Here is a 17,123-nt window from a genome sequence, read left to right on the forward strand (position 1 = left end):
AAATTTATTTAAGTCGTTTTATAATAGATATTTTCTTCTTCTAAGTTGTTGCGAAGTATTTTTCTAAACACTCCTTTTTCAACTCGATTGTATGGTCAATTTGTCTGGTAGCCTGGTTTCTCTCTAAAGCCGCTTGAGTTTAGTTTGCCAAATTGGTCTCTGAGAAACACTACGCCTTCGGGATATGGAGGTTGAAGCCAAAGGCTAACCTATTTGAACTTTAGAGATCTGATGAGTTATGTTAAAACACGACGGAAGGAAAAAAATATTTTAAGACCAATTTTCGGATTGGCACAAAAAAATAGTTCGGAAGTCAAAGTTTTTAGATAAGTTTTTTGGCTTTTCGACCTTATGGCACTTTTAAGCTATTAGTATGTTTTTGTTTTCGGAGGCGGGACATCCTCATGACCGAGGTGCCGTGCGTAATAATTCAGCTCGGGAGATCTTTTCCGTCCCACAGCTCGACATCTTCCCTGCCGACTTACACCTCAGGGTTTGTTGGGGATATAATCCCAGGATATAACCCGCCCCTTGAGGCCGGGTCAAATCATAAAGCAAGATTGGAAGATGGGCTCAAAGACCCATCCACTAAGCTGCCTGGCGGCCCAACACCAGAAGACGACGACTCTAGTCCAAGAAGGCAGGAGACGCCAGGAGACTTTCCTAACTTGGATAGAAAGATATAGTAGGTTTGTAATAGGGCACAAGAATTGTTTGACCAGGACTCTGTTGTAAGCTTGGGGCCTCGACATATATATAAAGGGGAACCCCTAGGCTAGAAAGATTAAGTAAGAAACCCTCGATTGCTAGGTTAGTGATTCCGCATCCTTATAATTGAGATTCCCAGCAATACAAACACAAAGGAGGACGTAGCGTTTTACCTCCATCACACGGGCGGAACCTGGGTAAATTCGCTTCTTGTTCCCCAGTCACCACTTCGAGTCGCCACATCGCGATAATGGCCTCACCACTAAGTCCATTCATGAGGACATCTGCCGTTCATGAGGACATCTGCCGTGACAATTCTCGAAGGTAACCCTTCCGGGTTTCGGGAGTCTCACGGTGGCCATGATGATCAAGAGTCACTGCGACAATCGCTACATCAACACAATAGGTTCGGGTTTAAAGGGTGACTTAGCATAAACTAATCTACAGATCCCCTGCGATCAAATCTGCGCAACGACGCCCGCGTCAGACATCTACACCACCATCAACGAGCCTATCGGCATGACTGGCGCGGTCGTCTCCAAACAGGAGGTCGTCATGTGTTTGTCAGGTTCACCCAGGGGCTCAGCCTTGCAGATGAACTGGCAAGCGATGAAGATAACCTCGCCAACCACTGTTGGGGAACGTTGCATGGGAAACAAAAAATTTCCTACGCACAGGAAGACCTATCATGGTGATGTCCATCTACGAGAGGAGATTTGGATCTACGTACCCTTGTAGATCACACAGCAGGAAGCGTTAAGAAACATGGTTGATGTAGTGGAACGTCCTCACGTCCCTCGATCCGCCCCACGAACCGACCGCGATCCATCCCACGATCCGTTCCGATCTAGTGTCGAACGGACAACACCTCCTCGTCCAGTACACGTACAGCTCGACGATGATCTCGGCCTTCTTGGTCCAGCAAGCAAGACGGAGAAGTAGATGAGTTCTCCGGCAGCGTGACGGCGCTCCGGTGGTGGTGACGATCTACTCCTGCAGGGCTCCGCCCGAGCTCCGCAGAAATACGATCTAGAGGAAGAATTGTGGTGTCTAGATCTGAGTTGCACGTGGCAAAAGTTGTCTCAAATCAGACCTAAATCACCATTATATATAGGAGGGAGGGGGAGGAGGCTTGCCTTGAGGGCCAAGCCCTCAAGGGTGCGCCGGCTAGGGAGGAGAGGAGGAAGCCTACTCCAATTAGGATTGGAAAGTGGAGTTCTTCTCTTCCTTCCCACCTCCCCCTTTTCCCTTTCTTTGGTTTTCTTCTACTGGCACAAGGTCCTCTTGGGCTGTCCCACCAGCCCACTAAGGGCTCGTGCGCCACCCCTAAGGCCATTGGGCTTCCCCCGGGTGGGTTGCCCCCATCCCGGTGAACTTCCGAAACCCATTCGTCACTCCCGGTACAATGCCGGTAATGCCCGAAAACCTTCCGATAACCAAATGAAACCATCCTATATATCAATCTTTGTTTCCGGACCATTATGGAAACCCTCATGACGTCCTTGATCTCATCTGGGACTCCGAACAACATTCGGTAACCACACATATAACTCAACTATACTAAAACATCATCGAACCTTAAGTGTGCACACCCTGCGGGTTCGAGAACTATGTAGACATGCCCCGAGGCACTTCTCGGTCAATATCCAATAGCGGGACCTGGATGCCCATATTCGATCCTACATATTATCCGAAGATCTTATCGGTTGAACCTCAGTGTCAGGGATTCATATAATCCCGTATGTCATTCCCTTTGTCCTTCGGTATGTTACTTGCCCGAGATTCGATCGTCTGTATCCGCATACCTATTTCAATCTCGTTACCGGCGAGTCTCTTTACTCGTTCCGTAATACAAGATCTTGTGACTTACACTTAGTCACATTGCTTGCAAGGCTTGTGTGTGATGTTGTATTACTGAGTGGGTCCCGAGATACCTCTCCGTCACACGAAGTGACAAATCCCAGTCTTGATCCATACTAACTCAACGGACACCTTTCGAGATACCTGTAGAACACCTTTATAATCACCAGTTACGTTGTGACGTTTGATGCACATAAGTTATTCCTTCGGTGCCACTGAGTTATATGATCTCATGGTCATAGGAACAAATACTTGACACGCAGAAAACAATAGCAATAAAACGACATGATAAATATGCTACGTTCATAGTTTGGGTCTAGTCCATCACATGATTCTCCTAATGATGTGATCCACTTATCAAGTGACAACACTTGAACATAGCCAGAAAACCTTGACTATCATTGATCAACTGGCTAGCCAACTAGAGGCTTGCTAGGGACATAGTTTTGTCTATGTATCCACACATGTATCTATGTTTTCGTTCAATACAATTATAGCATGGATAATAATTGATTATCTTTAAACAGGAAATATAATAGTAACAATTTATCGTTGCCTCTAGGGCATATTTCCAACAACCACAACCCTGACGGCCTGTCTTCCACGGGAGACACCGGATCTATTTTTCCGGTTAGCAATGACCTTGGGGAAGCCTCGGAGGAATAAGCGGCCAGGGAATCAGATGACCCGCTTGAGCAAGTTACTATTTACATGGATGGAGCCGCACCTGCACCAAACCTAGCTGCATCAGGAGCTACACATGAAGCCAGCGGGACAAGTAAAATGTCGGCTCAAGCCATGATTGAATCATTGGCCGAGATAACTAAACTCTTGGAGGATATAGTCACTGAGGAGAGCTAGAAAGCGTGTAATACAGAACTAGTGAAACTCCATGCAAAGATGGTCAAAGTTCAAAAAGAAATCGATGCCAAGAACATCCGGATGGCGGAGGTGCGGGCTCGAATTCATGATGAGTCGGAGCGTCTACGAGTCGAGGCATGGTAGCTTGGACGTCGTCAACAGACCAATGAGGCGGTTCACCTGAGGAGCCATCAATCTTGGTTACCACCAGACGTAACACCGACGTGCCTATTCGCTAGTCCACGTACCCCTGGCGCTGTGCGGAACCCACTCCATGATCGTGGATAGTTGGTTCAGGCTCAGGTACCATCGGCTCAGGCCTCGCCACAACATTTTCACACACCTCAAGGTCATTTTTCCAATCCCGAAGACAACATGTTGGCTACAACACGTCACCTGGAGGCACTCCCCATACATGGACACACCCGGGTGGAAAATGAAGCTAGGAATGCTATCGAGATGTTGAAGACAGCGGTGGCCCAACAAGTGCAGTACTCATACAGTCGTGATCGAATGCACTCTACACCTTATGTCAGCCGCCATGGGGAGTCACCGGCCATTTCCAGTAATGGGCGGCGACAACAACCTCGGGTTTCCCCAACCCGACCAGGATTACAGAATGCCCAAGACTTAGTGGATGCGGCAAGAGCCGCCCGCCAGGCAGACACATAAGCGGTGGTGAGACGAACAATTCAACCGCCGGTAGCCGAGCCCAAGTCAGCAACACATGGATCCAGAAGGAGCACCAGGACGATCGGTGTCCCGTGTTTGTCCTCGTCTCTTTGCAGCGATCCCATGCATAAAGACTTCAAAGGGACGCGTAAGGTGCCAAACTATACAGCAGATCCTGAGCCGGTGCCATGGATCAGAAGTTACGAGCTAGCTATGGACATGCTCGGTATCACTGACGCGGTATGCACAAAGTATCTAACAATGATGTTGTAAGGGCCGTCCCGAACTTGGCTTAAAAATCTTCCACCTAATTCCATCAACACTTGCGCGGAGCTGAAGGAACATTTCATCAAAAACTTTCAAGAAACGTGCAAACGCCCGATGAAGATCGTGGATCTTCAGCACTGTGTTCAGTGTACGGGCGAGCGAGCCCATCATTGGACCTGCCAGGTTGCGAAAATAATACATTCGTCGGATAGTATAACAGCCTTGCAAGCCGTTCTAATCCTGGAGAAAAACTGTCATTTCCATCCCCTCGTGCTTAAGTTGGGTCATTTAGACTGAAAGACCCAAGACATGGGTGACTTGATGGACGTTCTGACTAGGTACACCAAGTCAGATGGCACGAAAGACCCCGGATCATACGAGGATAAGGCCGACAAAGGCAAGAAAGGAGAAGGTGCTAAAGGTAACCAACAAATAGGGAACCAAGGAAAGCACAATAATAAATGGAAGCAGCCCGAAGGCGGCTCAGAATTTGTGGCCAACACCAACACGGGCTCCAAACACTGTTTGGGAGGACTGTGTAATGGGAATAAGCCACGCAACTATGAGGAGGAACTAAAAGCGCCTTGCCCGAAGCATAGCACCCAGGATAAAGCCATTTGGTCATTCCTGGGAAAATTGCTATATCATGTAGGAATTTAAAAACCAAGCCTTTCAGGGCCACTTGGGGGCTAATGGTGGACATTCAGATTAGTATGGATAACCCGACCCGCAAGGCGGCTCATCTGGAGGTTTCCCAGGGCCAGGATTTAATGAACAAGGTGGCTCTAGTTCAGATTATCAGCACCAAGGGAGTTTTGATAACAGGAAACATTCTGACTAAGTAAATCAACAAAATAACAATCACTCTGGGTTTTAGGGCAATCATAAACAGCCGAGTAATGGTCAGTACCATATTTTTACCACAAATGGCTGCAAAGAGGATATGAAGCGTAAGCAAACAACCGTCAGCATGATTGAGCCGGCGGTCCCCAGATATCTCAACTGGTGTGAGCAACCAATTTTTTTGAGTCGTGAGGGTCACCCACCCCGGGTTGATAACCCGGGAGATTTAGCTCTGGTCATGGCACCTCAGGTTGGTGGATACACCCTCACAAAAGTTCTTATGGATGGAGGGAGCAGCATCAACATTTTACACTATGACACTTTCCGTAGGATGAACTTGCGGGACAATAGTTTGCAAACTTCGCCCACAGTTTTTCATGGAATTGTTCCTGGGAAGTCAGCATACCCGGTAGGGCGGGTTAAACTTAATGTTGCTTTTGGGGATGCGTACAATTCCAAGTGTGAACCCTTAATTTTGAGGTGGTGAAAATAAAGAGTCATTATCACGCTCTATTTGGAAGTCCGACTTATGCTTGATTCATGGCTCGCCCTTGTTATATCTACCTCAAGCTGAAGATGTTGGGTCCCAAAGGCACCAAAACAGTAGGAGGCACCAAAAAGATAGCTCAAGAGTGTGAGGAAGGAGACGCGGCTTATGCTGAGTTGGCTTGTGCTACGGAAAATATGAAAACTCTCACGGACAATTCTGGTAAAGCCTCTCTCAAGTAAGCCGCCAGTTTTGAGTAACCCAATCCGGCCAATTTCTTTTTTATCCTATCACATTAGGAGCTGTTGGCTCATTATTTTTTGTACCAATCCCCAAATTTTGTATATACTTCTATAGTCTATGAATCTAATAAAGCTCGTTATTAGCCACAAAGTGAGCATGAGTTTTTCCTGCCGTCCAGTATGTTCGCTTGGGGCTACCAAATTGAAATTAATTATCATGGTCAATAGAATTAAGCCGGCTTATCTGGGGGCTACCTACCCCTAGGTTGTTTAGCGGTAATAGCATTGTCTTCTGCAATCCTATGTCAAGCCTATATATTTAGATCATAGGTCACTTGGGGGCTTCTAACTCAAAGAGTTCAGCTTCTTACCCTCTTGATCGACAAAGACGCCACAAAATGTTTAAACCAGCCAGTATGTTTTGGCCACTCCGAAGAAGGTGACTCTATGTACTCTTGACTCATCAATCCATTACGGACCCTGAATCAGCAAGGTTAAAACATGGGTATGTCATGTGAGAGCGAACATATTGAAAGCTAGGATAAATCATGGGTTATTATACCCGCTTCGATGAAGGAAGGCTAGACCTCGAAAGTCAGTTTTATTTTTAACCGCGCCTCACTTAGCCGGCCTATAAAACCAACTAAACAATGTGCGTGGTCTGTAGTTTCTTCTTTTCAAGAAGTTTCCACTAGAGGGTACCATCTAAAAAATTGTTATAAAATTAGATTATGACATTATGCAATTAATTTCAGACTTGTTTTGCTTCAACAAATAATTTTATGGTAGGTTTACCATTTGAATTTATATTGACCATTTTCTCTTGAGTCGGATTATTGCATATACCAGATACCAGGTAAGAAAGCATTATATTGCAATCCTTGGAGGAAAGCCATATTGGCTCATCATGGATAGGCCGGCTCACGCACAATATGGCCATAAGTATTTTGGCGAATAATGGAAACAAGCATGCTCGATGGCATGACCAAAAGCATTTGAGTTTTTTCTACCCCTATTATAGACTCACATGAGGAGTCATCAAAATTAGAAGATGTCCTTCGATACAAAGGACGAAAGGATAAAGGTTCTTTTGGTAGGTGAAATCATTCGTGACCCGCCATCAATTTTTGCCATGAGCTGGTTCATCTTCCATCTCTTCTCATTCGTCATCATCATCAACATCTGCCTGGCCCTGCTGGATCCATCAAATTGATCGCAAAGACTCAAAATTTGAAGCTGCCATGGTTGAAGTAGAAGCTCCAATCATAGAAGCATCCTTTTTTTCTTATAATGAGGAGGGATAAGCTCGGAGGGCTCATCTTTAGGTATTGGAACACGCTCGTTGTCACCAATGTATGCCAGGTAAAAGTGAGATGTATCAACATGGTCTGCAAAAACAGTCGCCGGAGGCCAAGTTTCTTTCATGAGACGAGCAAAATCCTCTCGAGTAAATTCTGAGCCGTCCAGATTATATTCAGGAAAACGTCTTTTAGAGCCGCCAAGTCAAGCTCTCACAAATATGCTTTGGCGCGGGAAAGAGCTAAGTTTGCCCCACCACGGGTTGTTGACTTCTGGGTTTCAGAAATCCGTTGCGGCACAACACAGAGGTTTTTTTAGCATATCTTTGACAGTCCGAGGAGGATACTTGGGATTTTTGTAGCCATGATGGAGTACACCGACCCGGTCTGCAATTTTTCCACATAGGAAAAAATGGTTTTCAACTTTATCAACGGTGGTTGTACCAGGGATTGGTCTATTCAGCTTGCAGATAAAAGAGCAAATATGAAAATTTCACAACACGAAACTTAAACAGAAACTCGTGATAACATTAGTATGAGAAAGCAAACCACCACTTCCTTAGGTACTGTAGTAAACTTAAATTCTACTTATGTTGATGTTGGGTTACTATATTTTCAATCTTCCATGGCTAATACCCCCCGATACTATCCATAGTTTCATCAAAATAAGCAACCAACACAACAAAAACAGAATCTGTTAACAGCAGACCAGTCTGTAGCAATCTGTATATTTCGTATACCTATGGTACTTCAAAAAATCTGAAAACTTACGACAGTCTGAAGAAATTGCATAGAAATCAGCAGCAAAAAGAATCAACTCAAAAGCTCTTACAGAAAAAAAAATGAAAATTCCTTTCGTGAGCAGAAAGTTTCTGTCTTTCCCAGCATGACCAAACGATCATCCCCAAGACTAATCATAACGGTTTCGCTTGGCACAAACGCAAAAAGAAACACAAAAAACACAATCATAACAGACTTATGAAAGTGTGGAAAACACAAAACAGAAAGAAAAAAGATAGATTCGTTGGGTTGCCTCCCAACAAGTGCTATTGTTTAACGCCCTTAGCTAGGCATTAATAATTCAATGATGCTCACATAAAAGGTAAGGATTGAAACACAACGAGGGCATCATGGAGCAAATGGCTAGAACATTTAAGTCTAACCCACTTCCTATGCATAGGGATTTTGTGATCAAACAATTTATTGGAGCAAGAATCAACTAGCATAGGAAGGCAAAACAAGCATAGCTTCAAAAATTTCAACATATGGAGAGGAAGCTTGATACTATTGCAATAAGTAGAAGCATATGATCCTCTCTCATAGTAATTTTCAGTAGCATCATGAATGAATTCAACAATATAACCAGCACCTAAAGCATTCTTTTCATGATCTACAAGCATAGAAATTTTACTACTCTCCACATAAGGAAATCTATTCTCAAGAGCAGTAGTGGGAGTATCGTAAAAGACTTGAGCACTACAAATTGTGTCCACAATGAAAAAGCAAGGTTTAGCAAAGGGGTTCTAGAGAGTATGACAAGTTTTATCATCCCTCTTCTTTAAAGCATAAGTATCCTCACAATAATCATCATAGATAGGGGGCATGCTTTCATCAAAATGATTTTGATCATTCAAAGTGGAAGAACTAAAAAGATCATCTTCATCAAATATAGCATCCCCAAGCTTGTGGATTTGCATATAATTAGCATCATGGGTATTCAAAGAATTCATGCTAAGGACATTGCAATCATGCTCATCGTTCACATATTCTATGCCAAGCATTCTATGTAATTCTTCTTTCAGCACTTGAGCACAATTTTCCTTCCCATCATGCTCACGAACGAAATTGAAAAGATGGAGCATATGAGGCATCCTCAATTCCATTTTTTGTAGTTTTCTAGCGAAAGAACAAGAAACAAAAAGATTCGATTGCAAGATCTAAAGATATACCTTCAAGCGCTAACCTCCCCGGCAACGGCGCCAGAAAAGAGCTTGATGTCTACTATGCAACCTTCTCCTTGTAGACGTTGTTGGGCCTCCAAGTGCAGAGGGTTGTAGGATAGCAGCAATTTTCCCTCAAGTGGGTGACCTAAGGTTTATCAATCCGCTGGAGGCGTAGGATGAAGATGGTCTCTCTCAAGCAACCCTGCAACCAAATAACAAAGAGTCTCTTGTGTCCCCAACACACCCAATACAATGGTAAGTTGTATAGGTGCACTAGTTCGGCGAAGAGATGGTGATACAAGTGCTATATGGATGGTAGATATAGGTTTTTGTAATCTGAAATTACAAAAACAGCAAGGAAACAAATGGTAAAAGTGAGCACGAACGGCATTGCAATGCGTGGAAACAAGGCCTAGGGTTCATACTTTCACTAGTGAAGTTCTCTCAACAATGATAACATAATTGGATCATATAACTAGCCCTCAACATGCAACAAAGAGTCACTCGAAAGTCACTAACAGCGGGGAACAAACGAAGAGATTATTGTCGGGTACGAAACCACCACAAAGTTATTCTTTCTGATCGATCCATCATAGAGTTCGTACTATAATAACACCTTAAGATACATATCAACCAAGACCCTAATGTCACCTAGATACTCCATTGTCACCTCAAGTATCTGTGGGTATGATTATACGATATGCATCACACAATCTCAGAATCATCTATTCAACCAACACATAGAACTTCAAAGAGTGCCCCAAAGTTTCTACCAGAGAGTCAAAACGTGTGCCAACCCCTGTGCATAGGTTCCCAATGTCACGAACCCGCAAGTTGATCACCAAATCATACATCAAGTACTCACATGAATCCACGTGTGCAAACCTATATGCATAGGTTCCCAATTTCCACAAACCCGCAAGTTGATCACAGCAGATAAACACGTGCAAGACATACATCAAGTGTTCTCAAAGACTCGGTCCGATAAGATAACTCCAAAGGGGAAACTCAATTCATTACAAGAGGGAGAGGGGGAAGAACATCATAAGATCCAACTATAGTAGCAAAGCCCATGTTACATCGAGATCAAGACATCTCAAGAACACGAGAGAGAGAGATCAAACACATAGCTACTGGTACATACCCTCAGCCCCGAGGGAGAACTACTCCCTCCTCGTCATGGAGATCGCCGGGATGATGAAGATGGCCACCGGAGATGGATTCCCCCTCCAGCAGGGTGCTGGAACGGGCTCCAAATTGGCTTTTGGTGGCTACAGAGGCTTGCGGCGGCGGAACTCCCGATCTAGGTTTCTTTTGGGGGTTTCTAAATTTATAGGAATTTATGGCGGTGGGATTACGTCAGTTGGGCCCACGAGGAGGTCACAAGTCTGCTTGCCACCACCGGGGGGGTGGTGGCGGCATGAGGGTTTGTGACTCCCTCGTGGCCCATCTGGCCTTCTTCCAAAGCTTCGGGGGTCTCTTTTGGTCCCAAAAAATCATCGTAAAGTTTCATTCCATTTGGACTCCGTCTAAAAATGGGCCAAAATCACGGAAAAACAGAAACTGGCACTTGGCACTGAGTTAATAGGTTAGTCCCAAAAAAGATATAAAATAGCATATTCATGCATATAAAACATCCAAAGTTGACAAGATGATAGCATGGAACCATCAAAAATTATAGATACGTTGGAGACGTATCAAGCATCCCCAAGCTTAACTCCTCCTCGTCCTCGAGTAGGGAAGTGATAAAGAATGAATTTTTGATGTTGCATGCTACCTAACATAGTTGTCCTTTGTAACTTCTCTCACGTGACATGATTGTTCAGATCCGTTAGATTCAAAACAATAGTTTTCTATTGACGTGGAAACAATAATAATTCAAGCAAACTAGCAAGGTAATCATGAACTTTCAAAATAACAAGGCCAAAAGAAAGTTATCCCTACAAAAGCATATAGTCTGGCTATGCTCTATCATCATTGCACAACGAATTTAAATCATGCACAACCCCGGTATTGGCCAAGTAATTGTTTCAGACCTTTAATTTCTCAAACCTTTTCAACTCTCACGCAATACATGAGCGTGAGCCATGGTTTTAGCACTATAGATGGTGTGGAGTGTGGTGGAGGTTGTGAGACAAAATAAGGAGAAGATGATCACATTAACTAGGCATATCAATGAGCTGTGGAGATGCTCATCAATAGATATCAATGTGAATGAGTAGGGCTTGCCATACAAATGATGCAATAGAGCTAAGAGTATGAGAAAGCTCTTAAAGAAAACTAGTGGGTGTGCATCCAACTTGCTCGCTCACGAAGACCTAAGGCAATTTTGAGGAAGCCCATCATTGGAATATACAAGCCAGGTAATATAATGAAAATTTCCCACTAGCTATATGGTGGTGACAAAACGAGAGACTCTCAATCATGAAGATCATGGTGCTTAATATGCACAAGTGTGGAAAAGTGGTAGCATTGTCCCTTCTCTCTTTTTCTCTCATTTTTTTGGTGGGCTCTTTGGCCTCTTCTTATTTTTTTTGGTGGGCATCTTTGGCCTCTTTTATTTCCTCACATGGGACAATGCTCCATTAATGATGATCATCACACTTACAACTCAAAACTTAGAGAAATGTGACTCTGTATGGAATGCCTTCGGTAGTGTACTGTGACAATGATCTAGCATGGCATAGACATTAATGGAAACATCATGCTAGCTATCTTACGGTCATGCAATGGCAATGTAGACGTGGTGGCACATGTCATGGTGGTAGTTGCATGGCAATATTTCTCGGAATGACTTTGAAAAAGCCATAGTAGGTAGGTATGGTGGCTGTTTTAAGGGAGGCTAATGGTGGGTTTTGTGCACCGGCGAAAGTTGCACGGCACTAAGAAGATAGTGATGGTGGAAGGTGAAAGTGCATCTAAACCATGGACTCAACATTAGTCATGAAGAACTCATATACTTGTTGCAAAATTTTTATTAGTAATCGAAACAAAGCATTCAACGCATACTCCTAGGGGAAGGGTTGGTAGGTATAAACCATCGCGCGATCCCGACCGCCACGCAAAGGATGACAATCAATAGACTAATCATGCTCAGATTTCATGACATAGCGGTTCACCATACGTGCATGCTACGGGAATCACTAACTTCAACACAAGTATTTCTATATCCACAACACCTTACTAGCATAACTTCAATATTACCACAACCACAACTCAAAACTAATTGAGATGAATCAAACTTCTCTAACTATTCAATGCACATGAAGGTGGAAGTTTTCGTATCCCTTTGGATAACTACCCCTTTTGAGACTACTTGCAAAGAATAGATCAACTACCAATCCACGCACCGATGTACTCTAAAAGATATAAGTGAAGCACATAGAGCAAAAGTATCTAGCTCAAAAGATATAAGTGAAGCACATGTGAGCTGAATTGTCTACCCAAGGATATAAGTGAAGCTCGACAAAATCACGGTGAGTGCATGTCTCTCTCTCTAGGTCTGCATCAAGGATGATTATGACACAACAAAAAAAAGACTCCTATGATACAAGACGCTCCAAGGTAAACACATAACATTTGGTGAATAAAAATATAGCCCCAAGTAACGTTACCGATGGATCGAAGACGAAAGAGGGGATGCCTTCCCGCGGCATCCCCAAGCTTAGGCTTTTACGACATCCTTGAATCTCTTGGGGTGCCTTGGGAATCCCCAAGATTGCAGCTCTTTCCACTCTTTATCTCTTTGTCCATAAGAACTTCACCTAAAACTTGAAAACTTCACAACACGGAACTTAAACAGAAACTCGTGATAACATTAGTATGAGAAAGCAAACCACCACTTCCTTAGGTACTATAGCAAACTTAAATTCGACTTATGCTGATGTTGGGTTACTGTATTTTCAATCTTCCATGGCTAATACCCCCTGATACTATCCATAGTTTCATCAAAATAAGCAACCAACACAACAAAAACAGAATCTGTTAGCAGCAGACCAGTCTGTAGAAATCTGTATATTTCGTATACCTATGGTACTTCAAAAAATCTGAAAACTTACGACAGTCTGAAGAAATTGCATAGAAATTAGCAGCAAAAAGAATCAACTCAAAATCTCTTACATAAAAAAAATGAAACTTCGTTTCGTGAGCAGAAAGTTTCTGTCTTTTCCAGCATGACCAAACGATCATCCCCAAGACTAATCATAACGGTTTTGCTTGGCACAAACTCAAAAAGAAACACAAAAAACACAATCATAACAGAATTATGAAAGTGTGGAAAACACAAAACAGAAAGAAAAAGGATAGATTCGTTGGGTTGCCTCCCAACAAGCGTTATTGTTTAACGCCCTTAGCTAGGCATTAATAATTCAATGATGCTCACATAAAAGGTAAGGATTGAAACACAACGAGGGCATCATGGAGCAAATGGCTAGAACATTTAAGTCTAACCCACTTCCTATGCATAGGGATTTTGTGATCAAACAATTTATTGGAGCAAGAATCAACTAGCATAGGAAGGCAAAACAAGCATAGCTTCAAAATTTTCAACATATGGAGAGGAAGCTTGATACTATTGCAATAAGTAGAAGCATATGATCCTCTGTCATAGTAATTTTCGGTAGCATCATGAATGAATTCAACAATATAACCAGCACCTAAAGCATTCTTTCCATGATCTACAAGCATAGAAATTTTACTACTCTCCACATAAGGAAATCTATTCTCAAGAATAGTAGTGGGAGTATCGTAAAAGACTTGAGCACTACAAATTGTGTCCACAATGAAAAAGCAAGGTTTAGCAAAGGGGTTCTCGAGAGTATGACAAGTTTTATCATCCCTCTTCTTTAAAGCATAAGTATCCTCACAATAATCATCATAGATAGGGGGCATGCTTTCATCAAAATGATTTTGATCATTCAAAGTCGAAAAACTAAAAAATCATCTTCATCAACTATAGCATCCCCAAGCTTGTGTATTTGCATATCATTAGCATCATGGGTATTTAAAGAATTCATGCTAAGGACATTGCCATCATGCTCATCGTTCACATATTCTATGCCAAGCATTCTATGTAATTCTTCTTTCAGCACTTGAGCACAATTTTCCTTCCCATCATGCTCACGAACGAAATTGAATAGATGGAGCATATGAGGCATCCTCAATTCCATTTTTTTTGTAGTTTTCTAGCGAAAGAACAAGAAACAAAAAGATTCGATTGCAAGATCTAAAGATATACCTTCAAGCGCTAACCTCCCCGGCAACGGCGCCAGAAAAGAGCTTGATGTCTACTATGCAACCTTCTCCTTGTAGACGTTGTTGGGCCTCCAAGTGCAGAGGGTTGTAGGACAGCAGCAATTTTCCCTCAAGTGGGTGACCTAAGATTTATCAATCCGCAGGAGGCGTAGGATGAAGATGGTCTCTCTCAAGCAACCCTGCAACCAAATAACAAAGAGTCTCTTGTGTCCCCAAAACACCCAATACAATGGTAAGTTGTATAGGTGCACTAGTTCGGCGAAGAGATGGTGATACAAGTGCGATATGGATGGTAGATATAGGTTTTTGTAATCTAAAATTACAAAAACAGCAAGGTAACAAATGGTAAAAGTGAGCACGAACGGTATTGCAATGCGTGGAAACAAGGCCTAGGGTTCATACTTTCACTAGTGAAGTTCTCTCAACAATGATAACATAATTGGATCATATAACTAGCCCTCAACATGCAACAAAGAGTCACCCCAAAGTCACTAATAGCGGGGAACAAACGAAGAGATTATTGTCGGGTACGAAACGACCACAAAGTTATTCTTTCTGATCGATCCATCATAGAGTTCGTACTAGAATAACACCTTAAGATACATATCAACCAAGACCCTAATGTCACCTAGCTACTCCATTGTCACCTCAAGTATCCGTGGGTATGATTATACGATATGCATCACACAATCTTAGAATCATCTATTCAACCAACATATAGAACTTCAAAGAGTGCCCCAAAGTTTCTACCAGAGAGTCAAAACGTGTGCCAACCCCTGTGCATAGGTTCCCAATGTCACGAACCGGCAAGTCGATCACCAAAACATACATCAAGTACTCACATGAATCCACGTGTGCCAACCCATATGCATAGGTTCCCAATTGTCACAAACCCGCAAGTTGATCACAACAGATAGACACGTGCAAGACATACATCAAGTGTTCTCAAAGACTCGGTCCGATAAGATAACTCCAAAGGGGAAACTCAATTCATTACCAGAGGGAGAGGGGGAAGAACATCATAAGATCCAACTATAGTAGCAAAGCCCATGGTACATCGAGATCAACACATCTCAAGAACACGAGAGAGAGAGAGATCAAACACATAGCTACTTGTACATACCCTCAGCCCCGAGGGAGAACTACTCCCTCCTCGTCATGGAGATCGCCGGGATGATGAAGATGGCCACCGGAGATGGATTCCCCCTCTAGCAGGGTGCTGGAATAGGATCCAGATTGGTTTTTGGTGGCTACAGAGGCTTGCGGCGGCGGAACTCCCGATCTAAGTTTCTTTTTGGGGGTTTCCGAATTTATAGGAATTTATGGCGGTGGGATTACGTCGGTTGGGCCCACGAGGAGGTCACAAGTCTGCTCGCCACCACCGGGGGGGTGGTGGCGGCGTGAGGGCTTGTGACTCCCTCGTGGCTCATCTGGCCTTCTTCCAAAGCTTCGGGGGTCTCTTTTGGTCCAAAAAATCATCGTAAAGTTTCATTCCATTTGGACTCCGTCTGAAAATGGGCCAAAAACACGGAAAAACAGAAACTGGCACTTGGCACAGAGTTAATAGGTTAGTCCCAAAAAAGATATAAAATAGCATATTCATGCATATAAAACATCCAAAGTTGACAAGATAATAGCATGGAACCATCAAAAATTATAGATACGTTGGAGACATATCAGCAGGTCATTGATTTGCTTTAGTAAAGTGGAATAATTTTCTTTAAAATGTCAAGTTTTCCTTCGGCTTTTTCAACACGGGCTAAGAGAGCAGTTTTCTCTTTCTGAAAGTCCTTTTGAACTTGATCAAGACGGTCTTGCATTTGATGAACACGGTTCTGGAAAAGAGACGCCGAAGATTCAGCCTCTATGCAAAGTCTTTTTCTGTCTTAAGAAGCCTTTGCAGACCTGGAGGTGTGGATTTGGCATTTCCCACGAGATCCTCATGAATATGTGGAGTTTTATCAGTAATTGGAAGCATAGACAAGTCCCAAGAAGATTGCAAGCAATATGCTTGGCACTTGGGGGCTAATGTGTATTATCTTTTATTTTATATGGAAAATAAAAAATTTGACTCATATCAAAAGATGAGCCGGCCCTTGGGGGCTACACGTCGAGCTCAAATTTGTAGACAAGTTATGTAGACCCGACTCATCTCAAGGAAATGAAACGGCCCTTGGGGGCTACAAGTCGATTTCAATGTCTATATTTCAAAACACCCGACTTATCTCAAGGAAATGAGCTGGCCCTTGGGGGCTATAGGTGATATATGGGGAAAGAGACAGATTAATTCTTAAAGTAAGCTTGTTACCTCGTATTTCTACTTCAAAGCACGAATAATATCAGCTTCAGTATCCCGGTTTTCAGAAAGTCGGGTCAAGTATTGCTGAAGGACCTCTCCAACACTCAATGAGGATATATTCGGGAGCACCTGGTGATCTTTTCCCTTGTCAAGGGGCATCATCCCTTCTTTAGCCACAATTTTGGTAAGAGAAGTGGAAGTGGTAGGAGCTTGAAACTGTTCTTTAACAAAAGTAACCTCTGGAGTATTTTGATCAACCGGTAGAAGGGGGATTCAGTATGAGCCGTCACACCAGGTTCTTGAGTTGAGTTCATTGGTTCATCAGCGGAAGCCATGAGATTTGGAGTTTTGTCTACCAAAGCCAGCTCATCGGGAATAGGCGCCTCAGTA

The sequence above is a fragment of the Hordeum vulgare genome, chromosome 2H (assembly GCF_904849725.1).
Source record: "Hordeum vulgare subsp. vulgare chromosome 2H, MorexV3_pseudomolecules_assembly, whole genome shotgun sequence".
NCBI lineage: Eukaryota > Viridiplantae > Streptophyta > Magnoliopsida > Poales > Poaceae > Hordeum > Hordeum vulgare.